The sequence below is a fragment of the Galeopterus variegatus genome, unplaced genomic scaffold (assembly GCF_000696425.1).
Source record: "Galeopterus variegatus unplaced genomic scaffold, G_variegatus-3.0.2 Scaffold4536, whole genome shotgun sequence".
Taxonomy (NCBI): domain Eukaryota; kingdom Metazoa; phylum Chordata; class Mammalia; order Dermoptera; family Cynocephalidae; genus Galeopterus; species Galeopterus variegatus.
In genome coordinates, this window is record NW_007730647.1 from 151055 (window position 1) to 161493 (window position 10439).

General features: G+C 39.5%; 1 protein-coding gene across 1 annotated transcript in view; it reads left to right on the forward strand.

Annotated features, from left to right (window-relative positions):
* Window positions 1–576: 576 nt before the first annotated feature.
* The window catches only part of KIAA0430 (KIAA0430 ortholog), a 34196-nt gene continuing 24333 nt past the window's right edge, over window positions 577–10439 (forward strand). Inside the window, exon 1 of the mRNA XM_008587773.1 lies at window positions 577–649. The gene's annotated coding sequence lies outside the window, so the exon portion shown is untranslated. The remainder of the gene's footprint in view (window positions 650–10439) is intronic.

The following is a 10439-nucleotide window of genomic DNA, read 5'->3' on the forward strand; positions in this document are numbered from 1 at the left end:
TGACTTCACAAAGCTTTTGCAACTACAAGGGCTCCTTTGCACTCGCTCAACCTGTCACTGGAGAAGTTATATTCATTTGTAATGAGCTCTGGACCAGGACTTTTAAAAATTACGTTTTCTTACTAATGTCACTGAGGATCTCTTAACTGTTGGTGACAATATCCAGCTTAGTCTTTGCACACACTTAATTTTTACCAGCTGGCTCGTAACTACGAGAAGCCCGGAGGTCCCACAGGAAGCCCAGTTGACAAGTTATTTTTTTCTCCACTCGCCACTAGGTTGCACTACATTAAGATGCTGAGGAATATGCGTCATTTAATTTTTTACAACAAAGTAGGACCATCACGTGACTAGAGAAAAAAAGAAAAAACCCCGAAGCGATCGGGTTTTTCATTGAAATCCCGTTTAAGTCACCTTCCCTCGAAAGACCCAAAGAGCTGAATTGTATTAAATCCCGCTTAGCAGGTTTTTCCTCGGGTCCACCTCACAAGCTCCCTCATTCTCCACGTAGCGGTTCCTTCCGACTTCGCAAACTTATGCCTAGGGGAAGGCCTCTTTCAACTGCGGGTTTTCGCCAAAAAAGGGTTTGGGGGGGTGGGGGGAAGGCGGCGGGGCCGGAATGTGAGGCGAGGTGGAGGTGGCGGCTGAGGTGAGTTTGCTGTCAGCGCTGGGACTAGACCCTGACGGGCCAAGTCCTCTGCAGCCTCCGTAGCTGGACCGGAGACAGTGCCTCCCTTCCCCCCGCCTATTGCTGCGGTGGGAGGGGGGGGGCTAGTCCAAGAAGGACTGGGACCAGCCGGTCGGGCCCCCACAAAAGAAAAGGCTTGTCTCACTTTCAGGTCTATTCGCTGCTGTCACTGTTGCGCCGCTGTCCCCTTTGGAGGTATTTGGCTCCCCGCCCTTACCTGTCTCTTCTTTATGGGCCCTCCAGGTGTGGGGAGCAACCCCCCTGTGCGTCTTGCATTCTCTCTGGTCTTTCAGCAACCCCAGGGTGTATCTTCAACCTTGACAGATACGAGGGTACTTCATGGAAAGATTTATATTATCTTTTAATTCTATTTTTCCACGAACTTTTCCAGTTACCTTAGGGCTTCAACTATTCCCGCAACTAATTGTAACGCGACCTCGTGATACACCCTTTAGAGTTTCCCAAGCACCTTTCTGGTGTTACCAAGAGCTTTCCAGTTACATTTGTATCTTTTGGACTTCCCAGCATCTCTGAACTGTAAATATTCTTCTGGTTTGTATACCGGGAAATTGAAACCTAAACGGTCTTACTAGACATTTACTGAGTTCTTCATTCCTTCAACAGTTATTTATTGATATGCTCCAGGCACTGTGAGTTGCAAGAGATACAATAGTGAATAAGAAAACGTGGTCTCTGCTATCATGGAGTTTATATTCTAGTAGGGGAGACAGATTAAAAAAGAAAGCAAGCAAATGAGATTATTTTAGGTGAAAGAGCTATTTTTTAAAAAGGTAGTGTGATGGGGTCCTGTGGGGGCAAAGGACTAGATTGGGTGTTAAGAGAAGGCCGTTTGCTAAGTGCTCTGCATGGGTTATCTCATTTAATCCAAACAACAGTCCTATTAGGGGATTACCGTTATCATCATACCAGTTTTAGAGATGGGATGTGAAGTTCAGAGTGGTTTTGAGTTGTCCAGTGCTGCACAGATAGGAAGTAGTAGATTTGGGGATTAATAATGCAGACAGTCTGACATCAGAGCCTGAGTTCTCAACTGCTTTCTGACTCTGAGAGATTGTGGCAGGAGGGAAACTCCCACTCAAATCAAACAGAACATGTTTAGCGGCATTCCCAGGAATATTTGGGAAAATTTCAGGGTGCAGATCATTAACAAGTTTTTACTTTTTTTTTTGGCCAGTATGGTGGGGATCTGAACCCTCGACCTTGTTGTTATCAGTTTGGCACTTTAACCAAGTGAACTGTGGTCAAGCTAACAGGCTAGGCTGAGTTTTTGCTTTCAGTTGATTTTATTGAGCAATGTTTTAGGCACTTTGATGTGGTGGAAAGAGGTAGACAAAATTAGTCTTGCCCTGTTTCTAATTGTGTGAATTTGGGCAAGGTACAAAACTTCATTAAGCTTCTGTTTCCCCCTCTGCAAAATGTGGCTTATTCCTCCCTTTTCTATCTCGCAGAATTATTAAGAAAAAAAAAATTACATGGATCCCTTTGTCTATTTTTTTCCCCCATCATTGTATCCCTTGAGCCAAGCACAAGTATGCTACATAGTAGATACTCAGTAAATATTTGCTGAATGGGGAAGTAATGTTAAATGAAAATGCTTTGTAAACCATTTTATAGGAGTGTTAAATCACTTTTAAGATTTGGCCTTTTGAAGAGATTTGAGAAAGTGTGTTGAAATTGTGTATACCATGACTATCACAAATTCTTATGATCTAGAGAGGAGCTTGTTTGTGGACATAAGACCCATATATAATAGGAAAAACAAGTACATATTATTTACTCTCAGGGATGGCAGTTAACTCCATCTCTGAGTTAGCCACTCTCAACAGTTTGTAGTAGGTAAATGGTGTACTTTATTAATTTTGTTCAACAAATATTTACCTTATATATACTGTGTAGCAGGCCCTGTGATTGGCACAAGAGATACATTGTTCAGAATAAACAGTAGGGTCTGTTTAATTTCTTTTCTCTGTAATGCCTGAGGTAGACTGGAGAAATTAGCCACACTTTATAAAAGAGGAAACAGAAACTGAAAGCACGCTTTATAAAAGAGGAAACAGAAACTGAAAGAAGTTTTGTGGCTTCAACAAAATGGCCAAATGGTAAATATTTTAGGCTCTGTGTGCCGTACAGTCTCTTGCAGAGATTTAACTCTGTTGCTTTGCCTCCCACGGACTTGTCACCCCTTTTCCCCCCGGGTGAAGGAGTCCAAAGATTTCTCAAAGCCCATCTCTTTTGAGCAGTGAGAAGCCCCAAAAAGGAGTTAATCTCCTGGAACCCTCAAGATAGAGGCATCCTTCCATTTGGGAAATTAACCGTGAATTGGGGTTCTCTTCCTGCATTTATTCTCCAGACCAGGAAGTTACAGCTAGAGAACACAGGTGGGGTTTTTGCTAAGTGTAGTTTAACAAGTTTAACAGTAGAAGCTGGTAACATTCATTACAAAAAGCAAGGTGGCATTCCATAATGCAGTTTGCCAGAAGTTAAGTTGATCCACCAACAAAAGCTTGATCTTAGCAAACATTCTCTTCTTACAGCAATGTCCCAGTATCTTTACATATCAGTCAGTAACCTGTCTGTCTTTGAGCCAGCAACCTTGCTGTGTTACAGTTCTTTATCTTAAACAGAGACTATAGCCTGGGGAAAATTTCCTGTCCTTTGCAAGGTCAATATTTAAAACTGCAAGGCTTTGGAAAACCAGGCACTATGAAGTACATTTGCTTTATGCATACTCCACATCTCTCCCCCGTTTTATTTATTTAAAAGAAAAAGCAAAAGCTATAGACCAGGTTTTCACAGTTAAGACAAAAGCATGTAAAGCAAAGTTAGTATCATTTAGCATAGCAAGTCCTTTTAATTTACTTCAGGTGAGGGCTGATGATGTCATCATCAGAGTGGCTGCAGCATCTCAGAGTGGCTGCATCGGCATCATTCCAGGTGCTGTGAATTGGGTGTAATTACCAGTTGTGGAAACTCCAGAATGGAATTCTGCTCCATATAGTAGTTGATTTTGAGTCCAGAGAGTTTGTTGAAGCTAAACTGTCCAGGATATCACTGCTTTCAAAGCATCTAGTCTTCATAAAATTTTTTGATCAATTATAAATCTTTTGTTTAAGAACAGGATGTCTCATCCAAGTTACAAACACCCTCTTCAAGGCCAGGAAAATTTAGAGAACTGCTTTTGTAGAGAAGATGTTATTTCCCCCTTTATGATCAAGGTATTCCTCATAAAAGCATTGATGATTGATATCTTGATTGAAAAGGTCTTTTCTTTGTATAAATCCCACTGTGCTGGGAAGGCTCATCTCCAGGTTGTGTTCTGTCCCACGTCAAAGGGGGAAAGATGAACAGCAAGATGAAGCAGCAGTTAGGCCAAATTAAGGCAACATGAAAGAGGGGTCAGAACCTAGAAGTGAGACATGCTATCTTATATCCAAAGTTTTAAATTACATCCTGCTATAAAGAGAGAGTTAATTTTCATTGAACTTATAAAAATAGCCACATTGCCATAAAAATCATGAAGATACTTAAAGTTATTAAGTTTTGGGGGATCAAATAGGGAGAAAACAAATGCTTTTACTTCTGTTTTAAATGACATTTTACCAAACTGTTGTTAGTTATAGATAGCTTAAGAGAGAGGGAGAGTTTTCTTACATTTGGAAAAACATTAGGAGAACCAGCAGTGTTTTAAAATAAGGAAATTGTAAAAGCCCATAATTCTTTTTAATTAGTTCACTAATTAACTTTTGTTGTTTTGACCTTTGTGAACAATTTCACAAACCCATCAGCATTAGGATTTTGGAACTTTAGTTTAAAGCTATGGACTCAAAATTTGTCAGGAAACTGTACCTATCAGTTTTTTTCATGAAATATTTGAAGACCTAACATTTTAAAATTATAATTGAGCCAAGATTATGAACAGTAGCATTTATATCAAGACCCAGCTTTTCAAGAACCTTACAAGATTTTGGAACACATATTCATAACACCTTCAGTACTGATAATGCTTTTCCCATATAGTCTAATTTATTAAATAAGCCAATTAGTTTTGATACATCTATTATATATCCTTTGAGAAGCTCCAGGGCCCTTGGAACTCCTCAAAGTTAGTTTAAACCAAAAGGCTGAACTTTCAGAATTTAGTTTTGGAAAGCTTTGTCAAATAACAAAAGGCTTAAAACAGTTGAATAAAATCACAAATTATTACAAAAATAAAACCAAAGTGACAAAGGGTTTTAAAGGCAGAGAGTACAAGAAATTATCATGAAATAAGTTTCTTCAACAGGTTATCTAAGAGACAAAGAAAACCTTTTATGATTTTGTATTACGAGCAGTCAAGTGAAAAGACCTCTAGTAATTCTGTTTGATTAGTAAACCCAGGCAATGATGTGTGCTGGTAAGAACATTTTTATACATTCAGGTTAGTAAATAGGCATCCATTTATCAGAGCAAATTATACAAAGCCCAGTTTGAGTTTTAGCTGTTTTTACCAAATACATATTTATGGTTTCCCAGCCAAAAACTTGGTGTATTAGATCTATACCCTTATCAGTTTTTGTTAACTAGGGCCTATGTGATATTGGGCATAGGTCTCCTGTCTCTAGCCATTTTGGGTCCCAGGTTTCCATGTGGCATTTAGAACTGAGTGGAATCCAGAGAGGCAGAGGGCAGTATTCACAAAGATAGTGTCTAAAAGATATTGTTTCTCCCAGCATGGCCAGGAGGCAGAGTTGAGGTAATAAGCAGACATATTGACCTAGATACAAATTTAGGTAAAAGGTTTAAATCAAATTTTGAAAATATATTTATCAAAACTTTAGAAAATTTAAGTCATGTGAACTCGAAAATATACTTAGTTATTTAATGAGCATGCATTAATTATAAGCCAATTTGGTACCTAGAAGACAACACAATTACACATACAGACATGAAGATATAGACATAACATACAGCTTACACATGCATGTATGCAGACATAACAAGAACAAACAAGGATCTTATAGGTTTTCAAGATGTAAAAAAAAAAGCTCACTAGTGAAAAAGACAGTCAGGTTTAGATTTTTTTTTTTTTAAAGACTTACCAGTGAGGCCTCACCCTGTTTTAAAGAAAGCAAGGTAAATTTACCTTGTAAAGCAAAGTATTCAAGCCTTTTCAAGAAGATGCAGAGAGGATTTTCTTCCTTTTAGAAAATAGCATAGAATTCTGTCATAGGATTTTGTGAAGAAATACATAGATGAGACTAGAAGAGAATTTAGAAGTCTGTTTAAGATAATCAGCTGGATACCAGAAAATTTGAGACCATCTAGTTAAACAGGTAGATTTTAGTTTAGTTTTGGTTTCTCAAATAGTTACTGAGCTTAAGAGCTGAGCTATTGAAAGCTATTTGACTGTTGAAGTTTTTTTAATTTACCCTGGGTCAATTTGGAGCTTGTCATTATTTTCATTACTGGTGGTCTGATGTGTACCATCCCTGGTGAGATGGATTGAGGTGTGATGGCAAGGTGTTGAGATTTTGCAATCAGGTTCAATTCCTTGTCTGGTTCGGGTTTCCACATAAGGTTTAACAGCCTTAGCAGGAATCCATAGCAGGCCTGTGGGTGAGAAAACAGATGCATACCCTCTCCCCCATGTTAACAATTCAACAGGTCCCAACAACTGTGGTCCCATCGGTAGGTGGCGGAATAAAACCAAGGGTTTAGGTCTCTTTTTAGGAGGTATAAAGTGTTGTTCTGTGGCCGTTAATTTTTGGGAATTACAATTTTAAAAATTTAGTGTAAACAGAGCTTTAAAGACCTGTTCATGAGGGGTCAGTCCCATATCTATATTACTCCTCCTTTGTTTACTTATTTGAGATTTAAGAAGGCCATTAGCTCTTTCAACAATTGCCTGGCCAGTGGGGTTAAATGGGATTCCTGTGACATGTTTAATGTTCCAGTTGTCACAGAATACTTGAAAGACTTTGGAGGTGTATGCCGGTCCATTATCTGTCCTAATTTGATTTGGAATCCCATGGCGGCAAAGGCAGAAAGACAATGTTTTTTTAACATGTTTAGCAGTTTCTCTTGTTTGGGCAGTGGCATGAATAAGACCAGAGTAAGTACCAACAGTAACATGTAAATATTTAAGATGTCCGAAAGTGGAATAATGAGTGACTTCCATATGCCAAATTTCATTACCTTTTATTCCCTGAGGATTAACTCCTCCAGGGAAATTAGATTTAGAAAACCTCTGACAATCAGGACAAGCACGAACAATATCTTGAGCTTGCCTGTAAGAGATCTGATACATGCTAGCTGAAGCTCATGCACCCTGGTGAAAAAACTGATGAGAATCAATAGCTTTTTGTAAAACATTATTATGCATAACAAAGTAATCAGCCATATCATTTCCAATTGATAAAGGGCCAGGAAGACCAGAATGAGAACACATGTGAGTTACATAGAAAAGATGATGTCTTTTTTGAATAAGTTTTTGTAAATGTCAAAACATTTCAAATAACAGAAAATCATTTCCCTCATGGATAGATTCATCTTGAATTACCTGTAAGACTCCAACTATGTAGGCAGAGTCAGCTACTAAATTAAGTGGCTGATTGTAAAAATGTTGTAAAGCTGCAATGGCAGCTGCCAATTAAGCCCTTTGAGTGGACTTATGATGGATAGTAACAAAATGTTTCCAGATTCCCTGTTCCTGCAATGTTGTAGATCCCCCCCTCTTTCCTGATCAGCCGGAAACGTTGGTAAACACAGTGCTTGAGGGAGGGGAATAGGGGATAAACAGGATTTTAATTGTATGGGCAGTATTTGGAGTCCTTGTAAAATTTTATCATGGGGTAATGAGAATTGTATCTTACCAAGAAAATCAGCCATATTTATCTGTAAAGACTCTGATTGTTCAAGGGCAGTGTAAAAATCAGTTTTAGGAAGACCAGGATTAATAATATCAGGATCATACCCAGTAAGTACTTGACAACAGTGTCTTCCTCTAGTGAGTAAATGCATATGTTATTCTAATTTAGTATGTAATTTCTTTTTTTGCTGATGGGGTAAAAAAATCCATTCAGTGACTCCTATTTGAGGAAGAAATTGGCAAAGCAAACCTGTGGGACTATGTAGGGTGTTTAAAATAATGAAATGAATGACCGGAGATTTAATGATACATGTTAATTGTCTGGAATGTAAAAAGGATTCAATCTGTTTTAATTCTAATTTTGCTTCTTCAGGTAAGTAATGAGGGGAGGACAGATCAGGGTCTCCCTTTAGAGTATTAAACAAATGTTGTAATTGATAAGTAGGATACCCATAGAAGGGCGGAGCTGGTTAATGTGGCCAAGTAATTTTTGTAAATCATTTAGAGTAACAGGCTCCTGAATATGGAAGGATATATTTTGTGGCTGTATATTTCTCTGAGTGATCAAAAAACCAAGGTATTTCCAAGGCTCCTTTTTAAAAAATTTTATCTGGAGCTATTTGTAAACCAGCATTATTAACTTGTTTGATTAAATGTAAATAAACTTGTGATAGCAGTTCTGGATTGTCATGAGCATTGTCAATTTGTCTAGTTATATAGTATCTTGAAGATGATTAATAAAAATCTATATAAGGCTCAGTCGGTGCCTGTCTAACAGTAGCAAAAGATTTAGTGGGAGCATTCCAGGGACTATGCAATGGCTCTAAATGTCCCATTTATAACTGTTGTTTAACAAGTAAAGTAGCTTGATTTAATTTCTCCCCCTTAAGAGGCCACTGTTCCACCTGAACCAGAGGACCAGGGGTCCATTGTAATTTGAATGGTAGGAATGTGGCCATTGCCATCATGATAAATTTTGAAGGAGATGTCCCAATATAAATATCCCACTGAGCAAGGAGGTCTTGGCCCCATAGAGTTCAAGGGAGGTCTGGAACATAAGACATAATGGAGGCAGTTTGTCCCTTGGGGCCAGTACACAACAAAGGATTTTTACTTTGATAAGGGATTTTGAATCTGCCTAATCCAGTAAGTGTAACAGGCGAAGAAGTTACTTTCCATGATGAAGTCCAATCCTTTTTAGCAATTATGGTAAAATCAGCCCCCAAATCTGTGATTTTTGTTCAACAGATAATGTCAACAGTGGCTGAGTCTTATCTGTATATACAAAACACATCAGGGGAAGCAAGAGGTTGAACTTTAGATTTTGTTTCTGGAATTTTGTTCCAAGCCCTTATGGCTGCTCTACTCATTTCGTAAATTTTTGAGAGAAATAGCGTGTAAGGCTTCCTGATATTCTTGTAGCCATACAGTATATTGAGCAGGAGTTAAAACAGTTTTTCCAAGTGTTTTCCAATCCCAAGGGGTCATATTATTCCCATTAGCAATTGATTCTAAGTATTCCTTAGTAGAAATACTATGTAAGCCATTTTCTGTTATGCTCTTTTTAAACCTTTCAAACAAGGAGAATGGGAGGTTTTCATGTCTCAACTGAGTCCCAGTTCTTACAATGGGAAAGACATGACGAGCATCAACTCTTGTATTACGTACTTATTTAAGACAGGACTCCATCAAGGGAATAAATCAGTTATTTGTCTCCAAAGGTGGAGGTGGGGGAGAAGGAGAAGGAGGAGGAGGCGAGGATTGTTTTTCATCCTCTTTAATGGCATAAACACGTTTTTTCCTTTTGTTAACATTCTGAATAATTTTAAAGCAATTTGACAAAATTTCCAAACTACTATAATCGATAATAAATTAGTTAGATGATGGTTAGTTACTTTATAACCTATTGCCTTAAGGAGATGTAGAAGCAGTGAATTATGTTGAACTTCTCTCTTAGACAGTAAACTACCCATAACTGCAAGAACAGATAGAGAATTGAGAGAGTAAGAAAAGCAAACCTTCCAGGCAAAGTCCTAGCTAGACACTACCGCAGGTGTGCAGTTGCTTAATCAAAAGCCATCTCTGTGATCCCCTTTACCGGCATGAGTCCCCCTTACCAGGATTTCCCTCTTGATGGGATGAGTAGATGTCCTCTTCCTTTTTCCGGGCGTCCTTTTCTCCCCCCCCCCTTTTGTCGGGGCCTCCCTTTTGTCAGGATGAGTGGCAGACGTCCTTTTTCTTTACCCCCCCTTTTATCGGGGCCTCCCTTTTGTCAGGATGAGTGGCGGATGTCCTTTTTCTTTCCCCCCCTTTTGTCAAGACGAGTGGCAGAAGTCCTTTTCCTTTCCTTTCCAAGGCTTGGCAGGTCGGTCTCTGATCCGTGGACCCAGAGTTCATCCCGTCGGGGTCACCATTTGTTGCTTTGCCTCCCATGGATTTGTCACCCCTTTTCCCCTGGGTGAAGGAGTCCAAAGATTACTCAAAGCCCATCTCTTCTGAGCAGTGAGAAGCCCTGAAAAGGGGTTAATGAAAGGACGACAGGACCCGAGCTGACAGTTCACCGGAGAAGTTCCGCTTTATTTGGGGGAGAAGCATACATTTATATAGAGCTGGGTTCCGGGAGAGGGTGGTTAGTACACAGGGTGGTAGTTGATTGGCCGGGGGAGGGTAATGATTTCTGATAGGCTGCACCTGGGCGCCGGCAAGATTGTTAGGACCCGGAAGAGAAGTGCCATGTTTTAGGGAGTGCCTCCTTTGGGGTTTTCTATGGGGCCTTACATTCCTCCCTTTTTCCTCTATTGGGGATAAGGTCGTTGAGGTCTCTGAACTACTTCCTGCTGGAGGGGGGCGTCGTGGGAGGAGGAAACAGGGAGGAGAAAGAAA